Source organism: Morone saxatilis, unplaced genomic scaffold (genome assembly GCF_004916995.1).
Source record: "Morone saxatilis isolate NCDOM2014 unplaced genomic scaffold, NCSU_SB_2.0 Contig18, whole genome shotgun sequence".
NCBI lineage: Eukaryota > Metazoa > Chordata > Actinopteri > Moronidae > Morone > Morone saxatilis.
Genome location: NW_023339740.1, coordinates 27,839,433 through 27,839,658, shown reverse-complemented (window position 1 = coordinate 27,839,658; position 226 = coordinate 27,839,433). Strand labels below are relative to the sequence as shown.

General features: G+C 36.7%; 1 protein-coding gene across 1 annotated transcript in view; it reads left to right on the top strand.

The window, feature by feature from the left end:
- The window catches only part of matn4 (matrilin 4), a gene marked incomplete at its 5' end in the record, with an annotated part of 26,089 nt that overhangs the window by 17,961 nt on the left and 7,902 nt on the right, over positions 1 to 226 (top strand).

The window sequence follows — 226 nt, the reverse complement described above, 5'->3', positions numbered from 1 at the left end:
GTACAAACCTTCAAAGCATGAGTAACACATCGTGTAATTGAGTCGTCCATTAAACCCAAATACCACAGCAGCCTCATGTAAAGAGAAATAACACTTTGTTACATGCCTGCTGGTTCAGCTGCTCTGGACCTTTTAAGAACAGCTGGTTTATAACTGATGAATCAGGTCATTTAGAGGTTATAAACAAGATAATGTATGTGTGAGTCATACTGAATTATAATTTAGA